Source organism: Delphinapterus leucas, chromosome 4, assembly GCF_059928025.1.
Source record: "Delphinapterus leucas isolate spDelLeu-1000000601 "Yukka" chromosome 4, BTC_Dleu_Yukka2, whole genome shotgun sequence".
Taxonomy (NCBI): Eukaryota; Metazoa; Chordata; class Mammalia; order Artiodactyla; family Monodontidae; genus Delphinapterus; species Delphinapterus leucas.
Window position 1 is genome coordinate 94,583,184 of NC_143132.1, and position 25,784 is coordinate 94,608,967.

Here is a 25,784-nt window from a genome sequence, read left to right on the forward strand (position 1 = left end):
CACTTACAAAATTAGAACAACAACAAAAAAACTAAGAAGGGGGAATTAAGAGAGGGAAAACCTGAAATTAAAGAAATAGAAAACAAAAACAGTATAAAAAATAAAAAGCTCAAAAATCACTTCATATGAGTAACACACAAAAAGAGAAACCATTTTTATTTGAGATTAAGGAAAACAGGGAGAGTAAAAACCATACAAGATTGTGAATGAGAAAGAGTACATAAAGACAAATGCCAAAGAGAACAAACGAAATAAAACGTTATGTGCAACTCTATAATAAATTTGAAACCTACATGATTTCCTAGCAAACAATATGTATAACAATCCAAGTAAAGACAGAAAACTTGAATAAACCGCTATATAAGCGTTTTTTTTAAGTGATTTAAGATTTAGCATTTACAAAGGCAGCAGGATCAAATGTCTTCATATCTGAATTCTAACAAAACTTAAAGTAAATAATTGCAAGATCTTAGAAAAAAATAGGAAGCACCCCAATTCATTTGATGAAACCAGGAGAATTTTAATACCAAAACCCAACAAAGAGAATGTCAAATAGTAATCCATGTGATCGAAAAGGGTTTATTCCAATAGTACACTCTCAGGAACTCTAACAACATAATTTTAATACTTTTTCATTTGAAATTACGTCAAACTCACAGAACAGTACAAGAACAGTACAAAGAACTCTCATGTACCCTTTACCCAGAGACATTATTCAAGTTTTGCCAACTCTCCCAGTAACATTCTTTAGGAGAGGGATCCATCCAGGATCATGTGTTGCAACTAGCTTTGTCTAGTCTCTGGGAACAGGTCCTCAGCCCTCCCTTGACTCTCATGACCTTAATATTTCAAAAGATCACAGGCCATTTATTTTGTAGACTCCTTGTGCTTGTCTGATGTGTCTTCACAATAACATGAAGATCATGTGTATTGGGCAGGAACCACATATTCATAGAACGATGTGTGATGTTGCATCCCCTTGAGGGGCACTTGAAGTTCATTTGCCCCATGTCTGGTAGTTCGCTCACTAGAGTAAGGTGGCATTGCCCAGACGTCTCCACTATAAAGTTTCTCTTATTCCCTTTGTAATTAATAAGTATTTTTGTGGGAAGATACTTTGACACTAGTAAATATCCTGTCCCCTGTCCAACTTTCACTCCTTAGTTTCTTGCAATGCTTTTGCCTAAATTGTATGGACTAAAGCATTCCTATTTTATTCAATAGGTTGCAATCCTTTACTATTATTATTATTTTTATTTATTTATTTATTTTTGCGGTATGCGGGCCTCTCACTGTTGTGGCCTCTCCTGTTGCGGAGCACAGGCTCCGGATGCACAGGCTCAGCGGCCATGGCTCACGGGCCTAGCCATTCCGTGGCATGTGGGATCTTCCAGGACCAGGGCACGAACCCATGTCCCCTGCATCGGCAGGTGGACTCTCAACCACTGCGCCACCAGGGAAGCCCTGTTATTATTTATTTTGATGATCAAATTTTTCCATGTTTTGGCCAGTGGGCGCATCTAAAGCTTGTTTCTATGTTTTTCGGTAGATCCCCATCTTTCTGTGATCATGACCTTACTTTCTGTCACAGCAAGATGTTCCAGGCTTATCTTTTACTTTCCCTGCCTTGGCCTTGAAATCAGCCATTTCCAGAAGAAGGCTTGATTCACCTTAAAAGAAAATGTATTTAGAAACCAAGATCTGGGCACTAGGTGTGCTCATTGCTATTGAGATATCACTGCTCCCAGGCTCTCTAAGTGGATAGAGCTAGTTAATAAACAAATTAAAACCACAAAAACCACTTTAGGGCCCACTAAAATGACTGTAATTGGGATTTCCCTGGTGGTCCAGTGGTAAAGAATCCGCCTTGCAATGCAGAGGACACAGGTTCGATCCCTGGTCAGGGAACTAAGATCCCACATGCTGCGGGGCAACTAAGCTCGCGTGCCATAACTACTGAGCTTGTGCACCTCAACTACAGAGCCTGCGTGCCACAAACTACAGAGCCCACCTGCCCAGTCCGCGTGCCACAACTAGAGAAGAAAAAACTTGCACGCCACAACTAGAGAGAAGCCCACATGCCACAACGAAAGATCCTGCATGCCTCAACGAAGATCCCACGTGCCACAACTAAGACCTGACACAGCCAAAAATAAACAAAATAAATAAATAAGTAATAAATAAATCTTTAAAAAAATGACTGTAATAAAAAAGACAGCTGATAACAAACGTTGGAGAGGTTATGGAGAAACTGGAACCTTCATACATTGCTGATGGGTGTGTAAAATGGTACAGTCACTTTGAAAACAGTTTGGTAGTATCTAAAAAAGGTTAAACACAGAGTAACTATATGATGGCAATTCTACTCTTAGATAAACACCGAAGAGAACTGAAAATACGTTCACACAAAAAAACTTGCATGTGAACGTTCATAGCAGCATTGTTCATAATAGCCAAAAAGTAGAAACAACCCAAATATCCATCTGCTGAAGAGTGGATAAAAAAATGTGATATATCCATATAGTGGGATGTTATTTGGCAATAAAAAGAAATGAAGTAGTGATACATGCTACACCATGGATGAACCTCTGTTGTGGATTGAATGGTGGCCCCAAAAGATTGTTCATGTCTTTATTTCTGGAGCCAAAAAGGGTCTTTACACCTGTAATTCAGTTAAGAATCTTGAGATGAGGAGATCATCCTGATTTATTCAGGTGGGTCCTAAATTCTATGACAACTGTCCTTATAGAAAGGGTAGAAGGAGATCTGAGAGACAGAAGAGGAAAAGACAAATACACACACAAAAGGCTGTGTAAACACGGAGACAGAGATTGCGGTGATGTGGTCGTTAAGCCAAGAATGCCAAGGAATGCTGACAGCCACCAGAAGTTGGAAGAAGTAAGCTAGATTCCCCTCTAGAGCCTTCTAGGGGAATATGTAGCACTGCCAACACCCTGATTTTGGACTCTGGCTCCCAGAACTGTGAGGCAATAAATTTCTGTTGTTTTAAGCTACCCATTTTGTGGTAATTTGTTACTACCTCAGGAAACTAATACAACCTCAAAAACATTAAGCTAAGAAAATAAGGCTAGAAACCAAAGGCTACACATTATAGGATTCCATTTATATATGATTTCATTGATATGAATTTTTCAGAAAAGGCAAATCTATAGTCAGAAATCAGATCAGTGGTTGCCAGGGACTGAGATGGGAGAAAGAATTGACTAAACAGCCATAAGGAAACATTTTGGCATGATGGAAGGTTCTAAAATCGAATTTTGTGGTGATGGATGCAGAACTGTATAAATTCATTGAAAACATTAAATTGTACATTTACACTGGATATTTTATGGTATGTATGTTATACCTCAATAAAACTATTAAAAAATTAAAAACTGAAATATAAAAAATTAGAAATAAATTGGATAAGGAAAGCAAAGAACATATACAAAGAAAACTGGTAAATAATTTTTTCCCTCTATGGGTGTGGGAGGCATTCTTAACTAAGATGGAAAATCTTAAGGTGTATTTCTATATAAAGACATATATTTATGTATAAAATTTTAAAACTTGTATGGCCAAAGATGCCATAAGTAAGATCAACTGAGAAAATAATATATTTAAAGAAAAATTTCAGCAGATGACAAACCATGAATATTTCTAGTAATACAAGGTAATCTTAGGTATTAATGAAATGCAAAAATAATCCTGTAGAAAAATTAGCAAAGAATATGAAGAGCAAAGACAAATAATCAATAAATATAGATTTAAAAAGCATAAACTGAAGCATGATGAGAGAATGCAAATTAAAGCCCTGATAAAGTATTTCTTTCTACTCCATCAAAGTCGGAAAATTACAGAGCAATAATACCTACTGTTGGTGGGAATAAGATTGAGGAAGAAAAATAATCTCATATATTTCTTGTGGAAATACTGTGAACTGTTATCTCATTTGAAAAGTAATTTGGTAATATGTATTAATACAGATAAAACTTTTTATCCACTCTTAGATATTAATTTCATTGATAAAAAGGACCAGCCATATGATATATGCACAAGTATGCTTATTTTATAGCATTGAGTATAGAGGTGGCAAATTGGGGGTGAGAAAGTAAATGCACCTCGAAGGAGGAATTGGTTCAATAAGTCACACTATATCCACAACCATGGAATGTTTTCCAGCCATTGAAAGAGTTAGAGACAGCAAATTAAGAGCAATACTAGTTGATTTGGAAATTCTACCAGGTATTACTGCCTGAGAGAAGCAAGTTGAAGAGGGGGGAAGGGGGTGGGAAAAATTGGTGAAAGGGGTCAAAAGGTCAAACTTCCAGTTATAAAACAAGTCATAGGGACGTAATCTACAGCATGGCCACTATAGTTAATACTGTATTGCATATTTCAAAGTTGCTAAAAGAGTAGATCTTAAAAGTTCTCATCACAAGAAAAAAATTTTGTAACTATGTACTGTGACATGTTAACTAGACTTGTTTTGGTGATCATTGCACAATATATATAAATATCTCATCATTATGTTGTACACCTAAAACTAATTCAACGTTACATGTCAATTTTACCTCAAAAAAAAAAAGAAAGAAAAACAAGTTGTAGAGAAGTATGTAAATTTTTAAGAAGTTATGTATTTATACATATATGTGTATAAACATGTATGTGTGTGTCTACAGCACCTTTCCACTATAAAAGTACCGTTTACCATTGTAATTAATAAGTAATATGTAGGATGCGTCTTTAAAGCCAAATGAATGTCTTGTTTTCCAACTACCTTTAATCCAGTGGATTTTGCATCTTTGCCTAATTCAGTTGTTACATTGAGTGGTTGCAAATGAATCTTTTTTTATTATTTGATATAAACTTTGTTGAAGTACACTGAATCATTTAAAAAACCCTGTTTTACTACTGAAGCCCGCGTGCCTAGAGCCCATGCTCCGCAACAAGAGAAGCCACAGCAACGAGTAGCCCGCGCTCGCCGCAACTAGAGAAAGCCTGTGCACAGCAACGAAGACCCAACGCAGCCAAAAATAAAAATAAATAAAATAAAATAAAAACCCTGTTTTTGTTCCATAGCAAGTTTTGAAGGCCGAATGATCTACATAATGGCTTCCTTTCTCTTTAACTTGGCCTGGGTAGACCTAAAATAAATAGGCTTACATCATGCTTGCTCATTGTCTCCATGACCAAACTGAATACAGCTGACATTTTCTGTTTTCTCTTAGACTGACACTTCCAGAAAAAAATATTACAACATATTAGCCAATGAGACAAGTAAATTACACTTTTGATGTTGGCATCGGCATCAGCAGCATTGATTAGTAAAACTTAACAGAATAAAATTTTATTAATCTAATCTCTATTTTTCTGCACTTGACAGTTGCTTTTTGAAGTTTCTGCCAAGGCTGGTTCAGTGATGTTAGCCACAACTAGTATTTTTATGAGTACAACATTCAAAATCTCTCTCTATAAAATAAATTAGAAAATTTCACAATATTGCATTTTTTTATTGCCTGGTTTTTGATGTTAAATACTTAGATTATTTGAAAATAAACTAGACTCTTTGGAGTACAAGTGACTAGTACAACATACATTTATCTCAGTTCAAATTGCATCAACCAAAATCATTTTTCAAGAGAATCACCATGTACACAAAAGAGCTTTAAAGTTTGTTCAAATGATACGGTTTATGCTTTATTGCTGTATTAAAGATTTAACTGAACCAGTTTGCAGGGCAGAAATAGAGACACAGATGTAGAGAACAAATGTATGGACACTAAGGAGGGAAAGCAGTGGGGTGGTGGTGGTGGTGGGATGAACTGGGAGATTGGGATTGACATGTACACACTGATGTGTATAAAATAGATAACTAATAAGAACTTGCTGTATAAAAAAATAAATTAAAAAAAAAGATTTAACTGAAAAGAATCAAGCAAGGAAACTTTTTGCTTGGAATGAGGAGAATAAGTCCTAAATCCCATACTGTTGTATTTCAAAGAGTTACTTTTCTAAGTAAAATGGAAACTTTTAGCACAATGTAGACTCCTCAGTATTTTACCAATGAAAACATAGAATTAAAAAGTAAACTCTTTTTTTAACTTATTTTTTATTGAAGTATATTTGATTTACAATGTTGTATTAATTACTGTTGTAGAGCAAAGTGATTCAGTTATACATATATATGTTTTTTTTAAAATATTCTTTTCCATTATGGTTTATCATAGAATATTGAACATAGTTCTCTGTGCCATGCAGTAGGACCTTGCTGCTAAAAAGTAAACTTTTAATTAGAAAGTTTCATACAATTTAATCTATTTAGAAGCATTAAGAGATCTCATTGAGGGATTGGGTGAATAAATATTTGAACATTCTACAAACAATAAATGCTGGAGAGGTTGTGGAGAAAAGGGAACCTTCTTGCACTGTTGGTGGGAATGTAAATTGATACAGCCTCTATGGAAAACAGTATGGAGGTTCCTCAAAAAACTACAAATAGGGCTTCCCTGGTGGCGCAGTGGTTGAGAGTCCGCCTGTCGATGCAGGGGACATGGGTTCGTGCCCCAGTCCGGGAAGATGCCACGGAGCGGCTGGGCCTGTGAGCCATGGCCGCTGAGCCTGCGCGTCCGGAGCCTGTGCTCTGCAACAGGAGAGGCCACAACAGCGAGAGGCCCGCATACCACACACAAAAAAACTACAAATAGAACTACCATACGACCCAGCAATCCCACTACTGGGCATATACCCTGAGAAAACCATAATTCAAAAAGAGTCATATACCACAATGTTCATTACAGCCCTATTTACAATAGCCAGGATATGGAAGCAACCTAAGTGTCCAGCAACAGATGAATGGATAAAGAAGATGTGGTACATATATACAATGGAATATCACTCAGCCATAAAAAGAAACAAAATTGAGTTATTTGTAGTGAGGTGGATGGACCTAGAGACCGTCATACAGAGTGAAGTAAGTCAGAAAGAGAGAAACAAGAAAAGGTTCTGAAGAACCTAGGGGCAGGACAGGAATAAAGACACAGACAGATAATGGACTTGAGGACAAAAGGAGAGTGAAGGGTAAGCTGGGACGAAGTGAGAGAGTGGCATGGACATATATACACTACCAAATGTAAAATAGATAGCTAGTGGGAAGCAGCCGCATAGCACAGGGAGATCAGCTTAGTGCTCTGTGACCACCTAGAGGGGTGAGATAGGGAGGGTGGGAGGGAGACGCAAGAGGGAAGAGATATGTGGATATATGTATATGTATAGCTGATTCACTTCGTTATAAAGCAGAAACTAACACACCATTGTAAAGCAGTTATACGCCAATAAAGATGGTAAAAAAACCCGCGAACATTCTGAAAAAATGTTTTGATTTTTCTCAACTTTGAACTGAAGGTGATTTTAGGTTCACAGAGTTAAATAAAGCAAATGTTTCATATGCCAGGATGTTGTAGTAGATAAAATGAAGAACTTAACTTTGGAGGTTTGAATTCTGGTCCCACCTTAGTCCATGGCTTGCACGATTGTAAAAAGGGGTAGTTGAATTAAGAGGAAAAATTATAATCTCCTTTTATGCTTAAAATTCTATACCATTAGATCAGTAATGGTGTGTACTCACCAAAAATGGCAGCATGTAATTCATCATTCATAAGATATGCATTCAGCACATACCATGTGCCAGGCACTGCTCTAGGCACTGGGAATACAGTTCACCGACCTTCTCAAATACAGAGGTACAGATATATCCTGTTAATATAATAGGTATTTAATAAATCTTAACTTATAAGACATATAATACTCATTCAATAAATTATACTCTTGTTCCCACCATTCCACTGAAACTACAATCAATGACCTCTATGCTGCAAAAACTAATCATCAATTCCGTTTTCATCAGTTAGATCTGTCTGTAGCATTTGACCCAGTTGATCATCCCCTCCTCCTTGAAGCATTTTTCCCTCTTGGTTACCAGGACACCATTCCATGGTCCTGCTATCACAATGGTTGCTTCTTTTCAATTTTCTTCGCTGTTTCTTTCCATCCCTCCTGATCTGTAAATATTGGAGAGCTCCAAAATCCATCCTACTACCTCTTTTATTCTCTATTTTCACTTACTCCTCAGGTGATTTTTATTTTAGCTACCCTGACAACTCCCAAATTCATAGCCTCAGCTTCACTTCTTCCCTGAACTCCAGAATGACATATTAAGTACCTATTTGACAACTGTACTTGGATTAAAATTCAAATGCCGTTATCCCCTTGCTCACTCTGAGATTTACATGAGGAGATTTATTGGGGAGTATATATGGGACCGATATCTGTGATGGCTGAGGTTGAAGGAAGCAACACTGAAAAGTGGAAGATGCTGAACTGTTGATGCAGTTACAACAGAGGCCTCAGCTGATCTTATAGTGAGCTCTGGAGCTGAACTCTCACAACTGTTCCAGTTGAGGCAAGAGAGATCTGTACCACTGCATGAAGTCATTATCAGATGCAGGCTGCCCCCAGAGAGGAGGGTAACCTTGGGCAAGGTAGCTTCCTCCTACCAAGAGCAGTTCCTAGGGAGGACTCAGCTGTGAACCCTCAAGCATCCAACATTCATGGCAGCTGAGGGAATGAGTGTCTCTTGCTGAAGGGAGATCTGGGTGGCACAGCACAGCTTCTACTATAACCACCCAGTATCTGGTAGCATCTCATTCGCATCACTTTCCATCCTTTATGCAGTTTAATTTTTTTCCTCAGGGTATATACTATGTGTTTTACTTATTTGTTTGCTGGTTATTCCCTACTAGAATATAACACCATAAGAGCAGAAACTTTTTCTTCTTTAATCCTATATCCCCAACATCTAGAAACAGTGCCTGGAACACAGTAGGTGCTCAATAAAAATTAGTCAATGAGTAAATAAATGTATCACACATTTACTCTATGCTAGAAACTATGCTATGTTCCAGGAACACAGAAGGAAGAAGACAGACGCTATCCTTATGGAACTGACAATCTCATAAAAATGATATACATATATAGCACACATGGATAAAATATGCATATATAAACAATATTTTTAAAAGTGCAGTTATAGCCAAATGCTGTTATCTAGTATTTTACTAATCTATCTAGATTCAGCACATCTGGTGATCTGTCATACAAAATTCTTTACTAAATGACAACGTCAGAGACTAAAAAACAGTAGAAATTTTAGTTAAAGAGTTATTTATTGTTCCTGCTAATTTTTGGAAAGGAAAGTTAGATCTCTGGGATACATATCTTCTGCCCAGTCTGGGAGGAAAGAATGAAGGACAAAGTAAGAGAGAGACTAACTCAGAGAAAATGAATATGTACTTACTCAACTGGATTTTTATCGACCAGCATCCTGTTTTCTGAAATGATGGAAAGCAAGGCTATAACTGTATCTAAATAGATAAGGGGAAAAATGCGTGTAATGAATGGATAATTCATAGTCACTTTATACATACAAATATAATTTTTCCATTACTTTAGTTTCAGCGACAGTTAAAATGTAAAAAGGACTAGGAAATAACACTCCAGCTTTTATGTCATTGTGGAATCAGATTCATCTTTTAAAAAGCAGCCTATCTCCCTAAAAGCTATGTTTTCTGCTTTCTATAGAATATTTTATTTCCATTCACAACGAACCACATAACTTTGCCTTATAGAGCTTCAGCAAGATGAATCCTGTTTCCCCCTCTACTTGTTTTATTTGAAACATGAAAGTCTTTCACCCTGCGCTGTCTGTGCGGTAGTGAACATGACAACCTATATTTCAATTCTTGGGCTGTCATAAACAAGATACTTGGCATTTCTAGAATAACTTGCATGAGAAATCTCAAATTGCTCTATAGTTATGAACTTGCCAGCCTCTTTGCTTCCTTGCACATTATTGTTACAATGCGTGAAATGTAATCTGGGGGTGAGTAGGTTTATGCACCCATCTTCTATGTGTCACTTCATCCTACAGCAATGTAAGCCTTGAGAAGATTGTAGCCCATATAAATTTCTACCTTAAGAGTGAAAAAAAAAACCCCAAACAAAAAAAATTTTAATGCTCATGGGGTAATAAAACCAATGGGTCCTACTATTCTTCACTCAGACAGTTTGATGTGGTCCTCTATTAAAATAAATTTTAGGTTTCTGAAGAATATCTTAACTGTAAATTTTACATGGATTTACTGAGATGTCACCTCTATTCTTGGATATGTTTTATAAAAGAATAGGTGATTACTAGTCTTGTATTAGAGTATGCCGATGCAGTCTAATTATATCATTGCTTTGATGACTAATAGTTAGATGACAAGGTCCTTACAGGGGGTCTTTCAGAGCACAATAAATATTAGAACTCCACAAATTATCCTTGTTGACAATTAATTAATCATCCTCTTATAATTGGAGGTGATACCTGAGTACCTCTAAGCACAAAAGGGCTGCTGCATCCCCTCAGTTCTAGAGTCAACAATATTTGATAAGATCAACTGTGGACGGTTACAGAATTTTATAAAAAGAAGTGACAGGAGGTGATCTCTTACTCTGAACTCAAATGTACTGATATATCAGGTATCACAGAAGCAGCTCTAATGTGCCTAATGCCTCACATACCATTGCACCCGTGCCTGCCTCACTCTATTTATACTTCTGTCTCTCTTCTGTTCATCTCTCACTAACACATTCTTAATCTGCTTTCTTTGAGCCTTCCTGCTTTTTCCCTTGTTTTGTGTATTTTTCTTCTTTTCCTGGTCCCAGGTATTTCATGTGAACTGACCAGAAAGTGTATTTCAAGTGTATATTTTATGGTTTCTAATATTTTCCCTACAGAAAATTTATTTTCCTATTGACTGTTTAAAAACAGGAGAGTAAAATTTTTTTAATTTCCTTAATTTAAAACCTTTTCAATTATGTGTAGATCTTGACTTTTATGAGTTGTAGTTTAAGTTGGAAAAAAAAGATTACTTACTTCAGGTTTGGTCAGTGTTCTAAGACTAGATCCCTGCCCATAGTACATGTCCAATAAATGATTTTTGGATGAATGTTCAATATACAAATACTAAATTGTTACTATGGTATTATTTTTTTTAACATCTTTATTGAAGTGTAATTGCTTTACTATGGTGTGTTAGATTCTGCTGTATAACAAAGTGAATAGCTATATATATATATATATATATATATATATATATATATATACATATATCCCCATATCCCCTCCCTCTCCCTTCTCCCTCCCACCCCTCCCCAGGTGGTATTTAATAGGTAGTCTTGCAGCATGCAGCATCCCCCAGACACAGGTAGACATTTATTAAAACCTAAATCTCCAGAGGGTGTTGTTTATCTGTTTTTGCTCACCTGCATATCAAAATCTCGACAGTAATGGCCAGGTAAAGTTCACCTGGATGAGATTTCTATGAGTAACCATACCTAGAGGGGTTCTTTAATCAGAAATCTATGAACACTCAAAAGTGCTGAGAACTGCATGTGCATTATCTTACATGCTTCTGTTCAGTGAACTCCAAAACAACGCTTCTTAAACTGTAATGTGCATATTATTCACCTGTTTGCAGATTCCGGTTCAGCATGTCTGAGGCAGAGCTTGAGATGCGATGTTTCCAACAAGCTCCCGGATGATGCTGCTATGGTTGGTCCATGGATCACACTTCGATTAGCAAGGGTCTAAAGGTAATGCGAGTTCATAACAAAAGTTTTGCTGTCACCCTTCAGTTTATTCTCACTAAGGAATTGTTGATAAGCCTTAGCTAGTGGGGGTCTGGCCTGTATTCTCTCCTGTCATCTGATCTGTCCTGGGGGTGTCTGTGTTTGCTGCAGAACTTTGTTACTGATGACATAGAGTCCTTAGTATTGACTTAACCCTGGGAACAGCTGCTGGTTCCTAACTGTAACTCCAAGTCCAGTAGGAAGATGAATTATTCATCTTTTGGGAGCCTCCCTAGGTCCCTACACATCCATAGATTTATTTTTCTTTGGTTGTTCATTGACCCAGTACAATACCTCCCCCGCTTCTCTAAAGAGTTGACACCAAGAACAACTTGAAAATCTTGATAGTCTGTTGACTTCAGTTTGAGAAAGATTATTTCCTTCAAGATAAGGTGGGAGAATATAATATATAAATGAAGAATGAGGGAGCAAAGTAAAAATAAGGATAAATGCTAAGAAGTGGAATTATCTTCCTCTCTGGTCCCCTCTTCTTCCTTCCTTCCTTTTTGCATTCTACTATGGAGAGGAAGATAATTTTGTAGGCACTTAGAGCCTCAACTCCCTCCATGCTAGCACATTTATTAATCTTTGAGATCTTTCTCACATTTTATTAAGAAGCATTTTTTCTAGAGATCCACAATAGTCCATGGTCAGGTTATTTGAAGTCTAGAATATACAATATTGCTCATTTTGCCATTTAGATAATATGCTTTGGGGTGACTGAGTGCACTGGGAATTTGATCTAAAGGCAAGTGAATGGGGTATTTGCATTTAATGCTTCTTTTTTTTTTAATTTCAGGGGAAAAGAATCAGGTAATTACTGTAATTACTGCACTGATGGTTCAGTGGGGGCAAAAATGAAATCCATTACAAATTGAAAAATGTAAAAAAAAAAAGCTTTAACAAATTTCTCTATAAACTATTTCCTGTAGCTCTCTAGTCTATTCCCTGAGCAGGTAGGATGGGGCATAAACTTGTCAGTTAAAGAGATTTTAATACCTTTTGGTTTCAAACTGACTACTTGGCTCCTTGGCCAGGCACCCATAGGCAGCAAACAAGCTGTACAGCCACTTAGAGTGGCCCGTGAGGCAGAACCTAGGACCCAAGTGCCTGAATGCTTCCTTTTCTTCTCCTTCCCTTATCTTCTCACCTCCTCCCCCAAAGAGCTGCTACTTCCCCTTTCTCTTTAAGTAGACACAAACTTCCTTTATGTCATATCCTGAGTTACCATTCCCATGACTCATGTTAGAACTCTATGGACTGAGTCTGCTGTGTCTGACCATCAAGTGTGGTCTTGCCCTGAACTAAATTACTCCCCAGACGGAGCAACTTAAGACAACAAATGTTTAGAATCTCACATGGTTTCTGAGGGTCAGGAATCCAGAAGTGGCTTAGCTGGGTGGGTTGCCTTCCAGCTCTTGCCCAGGACTACAGTCTCTGAAAACCTGACTGGAACTAGAGGATGTGTGTCCAAGCTCAGTCATGTGGCTCCCGGAAGGAGGCTTCAGTTCCTCACAAGAGGGCCTTTCCACAGGGCTGCTCACAACAGGGCTTCCCCCAGAGTGAGTGATCGAGAAAGAGTGACCAAGATAGGAGCTGCAGTCTTCTATAAGCTAATCCCAGGAGTGACTCACTTCTGCCATATTCTGTCCACCACACAGACCGAGCCCGGTACAACGTTGGGAGTGCGGGGACAGGACAAGTGTGTGCGTGCCAGGAGGCAGGGATCAATGGGGGCTTGGTTTGGAGGCTGGCCACCACGTTTTCTGCCAGTGTTCCTCAACGGGAGTAGCACTGCCATATGTAACAGTTCTTGGTTGGGTGGGACGGTCCCAGGCATGGCTGGACCTTTAACATCCCTGACTTTCACCCAGTAAATGCCAGCAGCACTTCATAATCAGTCATAATCAAAAGTGCCCCCCTCAGTATTTTCAACATGGCTTGTATTCATGCCCGGTTGACAGCCTATCTCGTATGTGAGTCAGGAGGACCTACACTTTGGGAGTTAATTAGAGTAAAAATATATCAGTATATTATTTTCAAAAAATAATGGGCACTGCCCCCACTTCCTGGAAAGCTGGCTCACTCCTGAACTTTGTGCTCCCCCTGCAGCCTTCTCAAGTTGTCTTTCCATCAGGAATTTCAGGCAAAACTCTTCCACTCACAGCTGTCTACCTTCTTCGTGCTCAGGGCTGGGGGCACTGCTGGAGAAGATCACCCAACCCTTGGGAGGGGTGTACTCCCGATTCACTCCCACAGCACCTGGGCCATCAACACTGCCCCAGGACTCCTGCTTCCCTGGTCAGCTTTGTTCCTTCAGTCTCCACGGCATCTTTATAAGCCTTTTCCTCCATTTACCTGAAACCTTCCACTCCACCCCTTCATACTTCTACCTCACCCAGACCTCAGATAACCTTGCCTGCTACTTCCCAAAAACATGTAAGCCACAGACAAGAATGCCCACACCTTCCTGCCACCCCTCCGTCCACGCCACCTGTCTCTATACCTGTGCATACCTTCCCCTAAGACTAACCTCTCTACCTGTACCTAGGTTCTCATCACCTCGGACCTCCTCAGGCACTTCCCTCCAACAATTACCCTGTCTCTATATTTCAACATTGACATTTTCATTAAATCCTTCCCATCTAAAGACTTCTCAAGTCTCTTTCACCTTAAAAAAAAAAAAAATCCTCCCTCCAACTCTCCTTTCCCTCCCCCCACCCATTTTCCTCTTATCCCTCTCTTCCCCCTCACAGCACAAGTTCTTGAAATAACTCTTCACATTTGCTGCAGCTTCCTTACCTCCCTTCCTTCTCAACTGACTATAGTCTGCTTCTGCCCACAACTCTCCTCTGAACCTGCTCTCACTCAAGTCACAAACAGTCTCCTTTTTGCTAAATTTCATGAACATTCTCATTTCTTATCTGACTTGACCTCTCAGCATTTGACACCGTCCATCTCTCCCTTCTCTGTTGGAATGTCCTCTTCCTTTGCCTTCTATTCAACCACATTCTCCTAGTTTCCCTCCTATACCTGTGGCTGCCCCTTCTCAGTCCCCTTTTGGACACTGTTTCCCTTGTCCTTCTTGTAACTCAGTGTCCTCAAGTCTCTGACCTTGGTTCCCTTCCCTTCCATTACATACTCTACCTAGGTGATTCCATCCATTCTCATAGCTACAATGAATATTTACATGCTAATGATCCTTGAAACCATGCCAGTGGTCCAGAAGCCTCTCTTGAGCCTCAGATGTATATTTCACAAGGTCTTCTAGGTGTTTACACCTGGATGCCCCACAGGCATCTCCACTCAGTCAGGCCACAGTTGAATTTTTCTCTTCACTTCTCCTCTCAAACCTGCTCCTTCTCCTGGGCATTGTCCTTGACTCCTCCTTCGCCCTGACCCCTACATCCAATCATGATCTGAGCCAGATCCTCAACATTCTACCTTCCCCAAACATTTCTCAGCTCTGTGCCTTTCCACTTGCAGTGTCACTAGCTGAGTTTTGGTGTCCTTTTCTCTTTGGATTACCACGGTCTCTTGGTTTCCAGTCTTCACATTGAACCCACAGTGATCTTTCTGAATCTATAATCATACCCCTTCCCTCAACCCTGTTTAACATTCTTTACTGACTCCCTCTGGTCTGCAGGATATGACCACCACTCCCTGCAATGTATCCTTCAACTACACTGAACTATTTGTAGTTTCATAAGGTTGCTTGCTGTGTCTTGCCTCTGGACTTTTGCACATGCTTTTCTCTGTTCTTTCCCTCTTGTGGGTTTACTCCTATTCATCACTTTTTCCATGATGCTGTCTATGGTCTTCTTGTAACAGAGTTAGATGTTCTTCCCTTCTTCTATCATGTTACTTTGTGTTTGCCTCTATCACAGCACCAATCATGCTTTAATTGTTCATCCTTAGACTTTAGGGAAAAGACCCTTTCTTCTTTGTGGTTTTAACCCTAGAGTCTAGATAGGGCATGGTGCATATTAGAAGCTCAATAATTAACTATTAAATAAAGGAGTAAATCACTCTATTAATGTGTATGACATGAATGGCTTATGATGGACACGTAAATATTGATTGAATCTGAACTTTGAGGGAGGGGAATATTAGAGAGATAAGAGATGAATTTAAAGGGGATAAAGAATCAAAGAGATAATCCTCCTGGTATCATGTGTTGGGGCCAGAAAGCCAGATGTTCCTTCTTTTAAAATTTATTTTTATTTGGCTGCATCGGGTCTTCGTTACGGCATGTGGGATCTTTGTTGCGGCACTCGTTGCAGCATGCAGGCTTCTCTCTAGTTATGGCATGTGGGTTTTCTCTTCTTTAGTTGTGGTGCGCAGCCTTAGTTGCTCTGCGGCATGTGGGATCTTCGTTCCCCGACCAGGGACTGAATCCACGTCCCCTGCATTGGAAGGTGGATTCTTTACCACTGAACCACCAGGGAAGTCCCCAGACGTTCCTTCATCCTCACCCTTTATCTCCTTTGGCAAGAGGAAATCATTTGCCACTTAGAGAAGCCACTGTTGACCTTGGTATTGCCATTTCAAAGATGGTATTAAAAACAAAGGCTGTGCCAGGATGGGAAGAATAATTGTTTTTCTTTCTTTTCACAGTTCAGGTGCAAAAGAAGTAAGGACTCAAATAGAGGAGAAAATACTCTAAAAATGCAGCGGTTTTCTGGGCTGAAGTTTAAGAAATATTTACTGTTTAGTATTTTTACTGTTTATTTAGGTGGATATCTTGAAACAAACAGGCTTAGTCTTTATCCTGCAAGTTCAAAAAAAGGCAAATCAATATATTTTCTAATGGCAATGTCCCACCTGCCTTATTTATTGAAGAAAAGAGTGTACGGTTACTAGCAACACCCACACATAAGTAAATGAAACACTATTATGCAAGAATCTGAGGAACACCAACTAAAGAGCAGCCTGGTATTAAAAAATAAATAGAAATGACTCCTTCTCTTCGTTGTAGCCACATGTACTTTCCCTTGCACCTCAGATCTCCAACAGATTTAATTTCTCTCTGGTTTGTCTTCAGAGCTGAGGAGGAGAAATCCTGGATTTGGCAGGCACTGAACTTGGAATCCACACTGACTCAAGCAGTGCTGTTGCTTCAGATCATTCTTGAGGCCAGTAACACTTCCAGCCCCAGGGAAACCTCTGTTCCAAAATTTTCCCTCATTCCACAAGGGAATTCTTTTTGCAAAAGGCTTTGGCTGTTCTTAAAGCTTTCTCTCACTTTGTCTTCTAAAAAGTTTTGTGGGATTGGAACATTGCAGGTTTTTCCCCTCCCTCTTCACCCAGATGTTTCTGGTTCTCAGGATGTACACCTGTGAAGCTGGGTCACTTGGGACAAATGTTTGAGTTTTATTTACAGCAGAGAAGAATGTGATCTTCACATACAAATGTTCAAAATGGTCATTTTGTTCTCAGGGACCAACTGCAAGACCTGCTAGGGTAGAATCTGTAGGGATATTAAAAAAACCCATAAAGGTCAAATTATCTAATCATTAAATAATTTTTGAGTGCCTACTCTGGTTCCCCAGCACTATTCTATTTAGGTGCTGGGAATACAGAAGTAGGGGGGAAAAAAAAGAAGAAGAAGAAGAAGTAGAAGAAAGAGATAAATCTCTAATTGGGGAAGGAGATAAATGAAGATGGATAATATTAAAAAGAAAACAGTAAACAAGTAAATATAAAATTTGTCAAATGAAATTGTCCTGAATTTTGAAAGATAAATTTGTACACTGAGGTGCCTGCTTTTTGCCATGAAGGTGATCTTTCTTCAACGAAGGATGATATATGTGAGGTGTCTAGTATAATATCTGACTCCTAAGTAGGTGATCAATAATATTAGTTCTTGTTCTCTTCCTAACATGAGCTACCAATCCAGCAAAAGTGTTTTTGTACACGTGTAAAGTGTTGTAAGACTCACTTTTAGCAAAATGCATCACTACACTTCAATCTAGAGGGACTAGATGCAGCCATGATGGAATAATTCATATCATCAAAAGCTACTGTTAGTCACTCAATTCATTCTAAATCGCTTTCATAATAAATATTATCAAGAAGCTACTAGTTATCAAGCACAGTGTCAAGCAATAGGAATACAGAAATTATGGAGACACCATCCCTGTTCTCAGGAGTGATTAGATAGGGCAGCAGTAACTCTAAAGATAAAGTCCCATGGACAAATACAATGTTTTGGGAGCCCAAGGAAGGAAAGGATATTTTTTGTATTTGGGGGGAGAAAGGAGGAAGAGCATGAAGAGGAACTTCAACAGGTAGATATCCTCTGGGATGAGCCATAGAGTTTGCCAGGTAGCGGAGGCAGCCAGGAAAGCCCGTGGAATGTCTAGGCCCCAGGAGTTGTCTAGTTTGCCTAAAACACAGAATGTGCAAGGGGCATGGTGGGAGATGGGCCTGGAAGGGGGTTTGGGATCACAACATGAGTGTCTTCAATGGCAGGGGAAGGGCTAGTATTTCACGTGGACGGTACTGTGGCACATTTTGAGATTTCTGAGCTGAGAAATAACACAATCAGCTATGCATCAGACGGCAAGCAGGGGATGGGAAGACCGGTAAGAGATGACTGTGATCAGCTAGCTAAGAAGGAATGAGGATCTTAAGTAGGGCATAGCTGTGGAAATTTATAGAAGTTTCAATCAAGATGATCTTGCTTTACTGTCTTTGTGGTACCTGCCACAATTTGGAATTACCTTGTTCATGCGTTCACATGACTATGGTCTTTCTCCCTCACTAGATACAAAGTCCACGAGAGCAGGGACCTTGTCTCTTCCCTACAATGGTTCCTGGCCCACAGCGGGGACTTGATAAAACATATGTTGAATGAACGGATGACTCAGGTGGAAAATGAATTGATATTGAAAAATGACTGATGCAGAAACAGGTGGGAGGCAGAAGCCTTGAGATGTTCAGAGGAGAGTTTCCAGCTTGGTCCCAGGAAGAATATTTAACACATGGCTGGACTAGCTTCCCATATATCAACTTATTTTCTTTTGCACTTGCACTGTATGTCTTTAAAAGATGACTCTTTCTTTATAATGATTCGTTGTTGTTGTTGTCATTGTCCATTTGTTGTTTTGTTTTATGGTTTTTGGTTAAAGGCTTGGCAATGAAGTCTGTTTTTCATTTTTCATCAAGAGTGTTTTCAAGATTGGAGACCCTTTCCCTCTACCATTGGTAAATTATCAGGACCCCTGGAGATGTATACCATGAGTTGAAAAGGTTTATCTACAATCAGTAAGAAAAGAATCTAGGGCTTGGCTGGTTGCAAATTCTTACATGTAAAGAAACTCTCCAGTTTTGATAAATACCGCTTCCAAGACTAGAAATATTTTTTTTTAAAAAGAGGTGTTACATTTTCCGAGTTCCTATTATACTAAAAGCAGAGAGGAAGCATGGATTCCAAATCTGATATGGAAGGAGAGGGAAGGTCAAAGAAGAAACTGCATCAGAGAACTGGAAAAGATGAAAGGACACCTGACTTGAGGTTGATTTTTGAGAAATGAATTTGTAGCCTCTAGGAAAGTAGGAATACAAGGAATTCTAGGGCCAAGAATTATGGAGCCAGGAATTGGAAAGAAATACTTGGCATCCATCGGCTATGTGAAGTGGCCTTGTTCCACTTGGGGGTTGAGCTAAAAGATTCTCCGTGGAAAAAGTGGTACCTGCATTGTGAGGATCCAGGGAAAGGAGATAGTGGAGAAACATTCTCTTGGAGGCATTTCATGAAAAATGGGAATGGTGGTGGCAGGAATAGCAGCGTTAGGCAGGAAGTTCTAGAGGAAGCTGGCTTACCCAAGGTATGTGGATAGACTGATGGTGCTGATTGGGTACAGCAAGGGGGGTTTATGATTACCTTCATATTTCACACTGCACAACTCCGGGGGGCACCAATCACATGTAGCTTATGTAAATGGGGCTGTGCTCCAGGGAGTGACAGTCACCTAGCCAGTATTCTCCACTGCACCATTCCAGGATACCCCTCCACCCCCTGAAATAGCACAGTGAGGAATACTGTCTTCTTGGGAGATGAACATCTTGGGTTTTGGTGTTAGGATTCTTTTGGTTTCAGAAACAGAAACTCAACTCAAAGAGCTTAAACAATAGAGGTGAGGTATTGGCTCACTCCAGTGCATTCTGGGGACAGAGCTGGCCTCTGTTTCCCTCTCTGGGCATTGCCTTCCCCTGGGTGTTAGTAACATTATCTCCTATTTCTGGGTTTCCTTTTGCTTTATGTGTGTGACGGGGGTAGGAAGGAGTGTGTGTGTGTTGGGAGTGTGTGTGTGTGACTGATATTTTCTTTGGCAGCCCCCTCGCCCACCAGAACCACATGAAAAAGTAGAGAAAAGCAGTTTATTCTAGGGAAGGGAATATTGTTATCTTCTGGATCATGAAGGATGTGAGGGTTGCTGGTGGGCCATTAATGATCACATCTGTTAAATTGTACATTAAAAATTACTTCCTTAAAACATTTTTTTCCCTTCTTTGCTGTGAAGTAATTCTATTGTACTCTTAAAGAAAACCGACATGAAAAATTCTGTTTAAAAATCTTCTTTCAAGTTCAACTTGTGCCTTAATTAATATGGATTGGTGAGTGATTATACAATTCTCCTAGAAATAAATATTACTGGATTAGGTTATAATGAGTATTTTATAGAGAAAGTCAATATATGGAGTGTTTTCAGTCTTTGTCATCTGGTTCTAGTCTCTGTTTGGCAACAGGATTTTATACGTGGCTCTGTTAATGCAGCCAGAAACCTTGCATACTTCACAACTTGCCACTCTTTTCAAAGATTTAGTTAGAGACTGCAGCTTATAACACATGCTGCTGGATTAAGTATCTAAAGTGAGAGTCTCATGGGCCTAAAATATCTCTTGTACCCACACATTTCCTGGTAGGCCAAACTTCACAAAATAAACATAGATGACCTCTCATCCATCCAGTCTTCTGGAAAGTTTAGAAATGATGCAACCTCTTGGCAATATGACATGACACATTGCTTTACTTGCGCAGAGCATGATCTTGCTTCGTTCTGCTCAACGCCAGACAAACAAGCATTTACATTAGCACTGCCCCGGATTCTGAAACAAAATCTCATCGACTTTAACGAAACTAGACATTAAATAAACGGCCTTGCTTGGGAAAGAATGAGTCAACATGTGCCAACAGGGGAAGTCTTATGGTTGCTTCATAGTGACATCCAAGACATTTGAGAAAGTAGAAACTGGTTTTTCTGTCAATACCTTGGTTTCCTTTCCTTTCTTTGTCCCCCCCACCCCCACCCCGGCATGCAGTAATAACAATGTCTGGAATCGATATAGGCTCTTCTTCCGAAGGGTTAAGTATTTTCCCACACGTGGAGCAGGCTGGCTTGGCTCCTTCCCTTTGTGGGAGAGTGTGAGCTGTGAGATTTCCTACCTGTCCTCTGCCTGCCTCATTGGTCTCTCTACCGTTAACCCAGCTCTCAACTCAGTTTCTCTTCCTGGGATGGCTTATTCTGGTTTCTCTTATTCCATAAATATAAACAAATCTTTGGGTCTTAATTAGTGTGTTATGTGCCTCTTTGAACCCCTTGTGAGGATTCCATGTGCTTTTTGTTGGCTCCAAGCTGGAATAGATGTGCCCTCACTGGTTCCCAGGTGTGTTTGTTTTGTTTTTAAAGATTTTCTTTCCCCTGAAATTGCCTGATTCCTCTACTTTCTCGACTCCTAAGAGATAATCCAGGCTTAGAAGTGTCACAGTGTCACTCATGGTACATAACTAAGCACAACTTGGTTAAAGAATTCTGCACAAATAAGCGATTTCAAACTATTTTACTTATAAGGCTCTTCACACTCGGTTCCCAACCTATGTCTCCAGCCTGTTACTCCTTATAATGCATCCCATATGACAGTACGTGTCAAATTTTACAAAGTGAAGAACCCGCTGTTTTCATTTCCCATCTGTCGAGGTCAGCTATGTGGTCCTACTGTGCAGGACTAGTGTGCAGCTTGGGCGACCTACCTACCACACGAATGTGACCACATTTGGTCTGTATCCTGTGCAAGGACTGGAGGCCACCAACCACGCAATGTCAAGTTGCTAATGTTTCTACAGTGTTCTCTTGATTTCTTTGCTTGTATCATCACAGAACATAACAAACAATCCACAGCCCACTGACTGCCTTTGAGTAGCACAGCCATTCTACCAGATTCTTACCATTTTTTGAACAAAGCTTCATTGTTGTTGCTTTTGAACTTTGACCCTAGGAGTTCCCTCAGCCTGGGGGTCCTCATTCCCCTTGCTTTGCGTGGCCTATCCCTACTTGTCTTTGAAGGCCCACCTAAATTTTTTTTTTTTGAGAAATAATTCATATAACATTCACCACTTTAACGTGTGAAATTCAGTGGTTTTTAGCACATCCACAATGTTGTGCAACCATCACCACGACCAGAACACTCTTGTTACCCAAACAGAAGCCCTGTATCCATTAGCAGTTACTTTCTACTCCCCCTCTCTCCCAGCTGCTGACAACCACTACTGTCTGTCTGTATGGATTTCTCTATTCTGGGAATTTCATATCAATGGAATCATATAATATGTAGCCTTTTGTGACTGACTTGTTTCACTTAGTGTAATTTTTCAAGGGTCACCCATATTGTAGCATTTATCAGTTCTTTATTCCTTTTTATGACTGGATAATATTTTATTGTATGGCTATATCACATTTTGGTTTTACTTTCAGCAATTAATGGACATCTGGGTTATTTCCACTTTTTCACTATTATGAATAACACTGTTAATTACAGGTACTAGCTTTATTGTAGACATATGTTTTCATTTCTCTTAAGTATATACCTTTTTTGTTTTTTTGCGGTACGTGGGCCTCTCACTGTTGTGGCCTCTCCCGTTGCGGAGCACAGGCTCCGGACACACAGGCTCAGCGGCCATGGCTCACGGGCCCAGCCGCTCAGCGGCATGTGGGATCTTCCCGGACCGGGGCACGAACCCGTGTCCCCTGCATCGGCAGGCGGACTCTCAACCACTGCGCCACCAGGGAAGCCCTTGAGTATATACCTTGAAGTGGAATTGCTGGATCATATGGTACCTCTATGTTTAACATTGTGAGGAACTGCCAAACTGTTTCCAAAGTGGCTACAACATTTTACATTCCCCCCAGAAACACGATTCCAATTTCTCTACATTCTTATCAACAGCTTGTTATTTTCTTTTTGAAAAAACTGTAGCTGTTCTAGTGGGCACCATAAATATTTTTCTTCTGTGATTTCATCTCTGATTCCTTCTCCTCCCAGGAAGACTCAACCCTTTTTTCTACTCTGCTCTCACAAGAATATATAATACAGTAATTACAAGAATAACTAATTTTGGATACTTTGTGGGTGCTAGATACTATGCTAAGTGCTTCACATGTGTGAGCTCATTAAATCCTCACATGATCTTTTGTGAAGTCAATTTTATTATCTGCATTTTACAGATGAGGGTACAAGCAGAGAGAGAAATTGTCCAAAATCACACACCTACAAGAGTGAAAGCTGGGATCTGAACTCCTGGGCATATGTGACCCCAAAGCCAATGCTCTTAACTCTTATTACGCTTTCAATAAATGGAAGCTATTAGCATTACACTCTCTCTTTTAGAGCAGGCCCATGCTGTCCTATTAGAACTAGCAACGTTTCATTTCTAAAGATTTGGTGGAACTTTAGTTTACTCAAGGGAATTTCTGCAAAGTACAGTCAACAGTTCTCACTTTTTCATTCAGGGTCTTATAAGATAAAATATAAATTATCCCACTTGTAAAGCTTACATCACACCCAGTATCTAAAGTGCTGCAAAGTGTCATTTGTTTATCCCCAGTCATCTATCAATCTGGTCACACAAATGAAGGCATTCATTGCCTTTTGCAGCAACATGGATGGACCTAGAGATTATCATACTAAGTGAAGTCAGTTTGATAAAGACAAATACCATGTGATATCACATATATGTGGAATCTAAAATATGATACAAATGTACTTATTTACAAAACAGAAAAGTCTCACAGACAGAGAAAACAAACTTATGGTTACCAAATCAAAAGAGGTTGGGGGAGGGATAAATTAGGAGTTTGGGATTAGCAGTTAAAAACTACTATATAGAAAATAGATAAACAACAAGGTCTTACTGTATAGAACAGGGAACTATATTCAATATCCTGGAATAAACCATAATGGAAAAGAATTTGAAAAAGAATATGGAAAATATATATATATGTAAAACAATCACTTTGCTGTATAGGAGAAACTAACACAACATTGTAAATCAACTATACTTTAATTTAAAAAATAAACAAATGAAGGCATTTATTGCTTTCATCTTTGAATTTGATCTTGAAGAAGACTATTTAAAATTCATTCAGGACTTCCCTGGCGGCGCAGTGGTTGAGAGTCCGCCTGCTGATGCAGGGGACAGGGGTTCGTGCCCCGGTCCGGGAAGATCCCACATGCCGCTGAGCGGCTGGGCCCGTGAGCCATGGCTGCTGAGCCTGTGTGTCCGGAGCCTGTGCTCTGCAACGGGAGAGGCCACAACAGTGAGAGGCCCGCGTACCACAAAAAAAGAAGAAAAAAAAAATTCATTCATATATATTAATATATATATTAATATGTCTTTGCCAGTTGATATACACCACTAAGATATTCTTTTCTCTCTGGTGATTTCCTCTTTCCCTGTGGAAAATAAGAGAATTCCAGACACCACTTCACTGCTAGGAAAACCTTTGTCATCTTTTGTTCTTATACTTTTTCATCACACACAAACCCTAATTATCATGTTACTGGGTGTCTCCTGATGCATGGGCATAGGTTCTACCACTTACTAGAAGGGCGTGTGTGCATGTGTGTGTGTGTGTGTGTGTGTGTGCGTGCTCGGGTACCTATGTCTATAGATACAGCAGTATCCTACAGTTATCACAATAATTATATAAGGTGTGTTTTACTATCACCAGCCTATAAATAAGGGAGTGGAGGTATGGAGAAATTAAGAAACTTGCCTAAAATCACACCTCTAATAGTAAAAGCAAATCTCACAGTAAAGGGCCTATTTAAGTTACCTGATCTTGAAAAAGTCTCATTCCCACATTAAAAACAACAACAACAACAACATTTCTATATATAATTCAGGAGTCTGTGTAACACAATCTCCCCTCCCCCCTATCTTTTGTTACCCCCAGTGAAGTCTTCCCAGAAGGAGTTAATCACTTCCTTCTCCTTCCTGCTTTGGTCATAGTGTGTCATGGCATTTAGGATGCTGTGTCGTAACTTATTTATGTCTGCCTTTTCTGAGGGCAGGGCCCATGTCTTATTTTTCCTTGTATCTCCAAAACTAAAAGGTGCCCAATCAATATTTACTGACTTGAGTATCTGCCACTGTCATGTCTGACACATGTAAATTACTCAGAACCCCTGGTGAGGACAGTGATGCACATTGCTCTTAAACAGGGAAGGAAAATAAGCTCAGCACTTTTCAGTGATTCTTAAGGTGAAAATCCAACATAGATAAATATCTTTAGTTAAAGAGGCCCTATGGGTTAGTGTGGGCTCTCGATTGACATGTGTTCTCACCAGATGGATCTGTCAAGATGAAGATTCAACTTACTTGAGTGAGCATGTGTCAATATGGCTTCAAAAAAGATGTTATTATACCATCCTGGCGTGTCCATTAAAAAAAAATCTTTTCTTTCCAAAAATGCTTTGTTTTCTTCTCATGCTTTGATCCAGCAGCAGAAAAATATTGCTTATTCTGATTCTGGATAAAGGTGGGGCAAATCTGAGTTGGGCTTCCTACCTTTGGCTCTGTGCTGACTGTTCCTTTTATTATCCATACTCTTCTTCTGTACACTGGTCCATGACCTGATTCCCTTCTTCCCCAACCTCTAACTGTTCCTAAGTCCATTTCTGTGTTTGCTATCAAAAAAGATTTTAGGTGACCTTTCTCTTTTTATTACGCATATCAACTATGCATATCCCTATGGATTAATGCAACA

The 25,784-nt window shown here is 39.4% G+C and overlaps 1 long non-coding RNA gene across 1 annotated transcript; it reads right to left on the reverse strand.

Moving 5' to 3' along the window:
• Nucleotides 1-6,345: 6,345 nt before the first annotated feature.
• LOC111175660 (uncharacterized) lies at nt 6,346-12,197 on the reverse strand. Its single transcript, XR_002644776.2, has 3 exons — nt 11,573-12,197; nt 9,356-9,422; nt 6,346-7,755 (listed from the first exon to the last, which is right to left on the reverse strand). It is a non-coding gene; the product is annotated as an uncharacterized LOC111175660 (long non-coding RNA).
• Nucleotides 12,198-25,784: the final 13,587 nt, after the last annotated feature.